Source organism: Arachis ipaensis, chromosome B6 (genome assembly GCF_059453495.1).
Source record: "Arachis ipaensis isolate K30076 ecotype BB chromosome B6, ASM5945349v1, whole genome shotgun sequence".
In the NCBI taxonomy this organism is placed as follows: Eukaryota; Viridiplantae; Streptophyta; class Magnoliopsida; order Fabales; family Fabaceae; genus Arachis; species Arachis ipaensis.
Genome location: NC_142441.1, coordinates 111,344,686 through 111,347,082, shown reverse-complemented (window position 1 = coordinate 111,347,082; position 2,397 = coordinate 111,344,686). Strand labels below are relative to the sequence as shown.

The following is a 2,397-nucleotide window of genomic DNA, read 5'->3' as shown; positions in this document are numbered from 1 at the left end:
GGAGATGGCAGCCGAAAATAATAATAATGCAAGGAGGATGCTTGGTGACTTTACTGCACCTAATTCTAATCTACATGGAAGAAGCATCTCCATCCCTACCATTGGAGCAAACAATTTTGAGTTTAAACCTCAATTAGTTTCTCTAATGCAACAAAATTGCAAGTTTCATGGACTTCCATCTGAAGATCCTTTTCAGTTCTTAACTGAATTCTTGCAGATCTGTGATACTGTTAAGACTAATGGAGTAGATCCTGAAGTCTACAGGCTCATGCTTTTCCCTTTTGCTGTAAGAGACAGAGCTAGAGTGTGGTTGGACTCTCAACCCAAAGATAGCCTGAACTCTTGGGATAAGCTGGTCACGGCTTTCTTAGCCAAGTTTTTTCCTCCTCAAAAGCTGAGCAAGCTTAGAGTGGATGTTCAAACCTTCAGACAGAAAGAAGGTGAATCCCTCTATGAAGCTTGGGAGAGATACAAGCAACTGACCAAAAAGTGTCCTTCTGACATGCTTTCAGAATAGACCATCCTGGATATATTCTATGATGGTCTGTTTGAATTAACTAAGATGTCATTGGATACTTCTACAGGTGGATTCATTCACCTAAAGAAAATGCCTGCAGAAGCTCAAGAACTCATTGACATGGTTGCTAATAACCAGTTCATGTACACTTCTGAGAGGAATCCTGTGGGTAATGGGACGCCTCAGAAGAAGGGAGTTCTTGAAATTGATACTCTAAATGCCATATTGGCTCAGAACAAAATATTGACTCAGTAAGTCAATATGATTTCTCAGAGTCTGAATGGAATGCAAGCTGCATCCAACAGTACTCAAGAGGCGCCTTCTGAAGAAGAGGCTTATGATCCTGAGAACCCTGCAATAGCAGAGGTGAATTACTTAGGTGAACCTTATGGAAACACCTATAACCCATCATGGAGAAATCATCCAAATTTCTCATGGAAGGATCAACAAAAGCCTCAGCAAGGCTTTAATAATGGTGGAAGAAATAGGTTTAACAATAGTAAACCTTTTCCATCATCTACTCAGCAACAGACAGAGAACTCTGAACAAAATACATCTAATTTAGCAAACTTAGTCTCTGATTTATCTAAGGCCACTGTAAGTTTCATGAATGAAACAAGGTCCTCAATTAGAAATTTGGAGGCACAAGTGGGCCAGCTGAGTAAAAGGATCACTGAAATCCCTCCTAGTACTCTCCCAAGCAATACAGAAGAAAATCCAAAAGGAGAGTGCAAGGCCATTGACATAGTCAACACGGCCGAACCTAGAGAGGAAGGGGAGGACGTGAATCGCAGTGAGGAAGACCTCCTGGGACGTCCAGTGATCAATAAAGAGTTTTCCTCTGAGGAACCAAAGGAATCTATGACTCATCAAGAGACCATAGAGATTCTATTGAACCTCCTTATGCCATTCATGAGCTCTGATGAGCATTCCTCTTCTGAAGAGAATGAGGATGTTACTAAGGAGCAAGTTACCAAGTACCTTGGTGCAATCATGAAGCTGAATACCAAATTATTTGGTATTGAGACTTGGGAAGATGAACCTCCCTTGTTCACCAATGAACTAAGTGATCTGGATTAACTGACATTGCCTTAGAAGAAACAGGATCCTGGAAAGTTCCTAATACCTTGTACCATAGGCACCATGATCTTTGAAAAAGCTCTGTGTGACCTTGGTTCAGGGATAAACCTCATGCCCCTCTCTGTAATAGAGAAACTAGGAATCTTTGGGGTGCAAGCTGCTAAAATCTCATTAGAGATGGCAGACAATTCAAGAAAACAGGCTTATGGACAAGTAGAGGACGTGTTAGTAAAGGTTGAAGGCCTTTACATCCCTGCTGACTTCATAGTCCTAGATACTGGGAAGGATGAGGATGAATCCATCATCCTTGAAAGACCCTTCCTAGCCACAGCAAGAGCTATGATTGATGTTGACAGAGGTGAATTAGTCCTTCAATTGAATGAGGACTCCCTTGAGTTTAAAACTCAAGGACATCCTTCTGTAAACATGGAAAAGAGGCACAGTAAGCTTCTCTCAAAATAGAGTCAACCAGAGCCCCCACAGTTAAACTCTAAGTTTGGTGTTGAACTCCCATATCCAAACTCTAAGTTTGGTGTTGGGGAGTCTCAACAATGCTCTAAATATCTGTGAGGCTCCATGAGAGCCCACTGTCAAGCTATTGATATTAAAGAAGCGCTTGTTGGGAGGCAACCCAATTTTTATTTATCTAATTTTAATTTATTTTTATTGTTATTTCATGTTTTACTAGGTTCATGATCATGTGGAGTCACAAAATAAATATAAAAATTGAAAACGGAATAAAAAATAGTAGAAGAAAAATCACACCCTAGAGGAGGATCTCACTGGCGTTTAAACGCCAG

The 2,397-nt window shown here is 40.6% G+C and overlaps 1 non-coding gene across 1 annotated transcript; it reads right to left on the bottom strand.

Annotated features, from left to right (window-relative positions):
- Positions 1–400: 400 nt before the first annotated feature.
- LOC148562317 (small nucleolar RNA R71) lies at positions 401–508 on the bottom strand. Its single transcript, XR_015887230.1, has one exon. It is a non-coding gene; the product is annotated as a small nucleolar RNA R71 (small nucleolar RNA).
- Between the last annotated feature and the right edge of the window lie 1,889 nt (positions 509–2,397).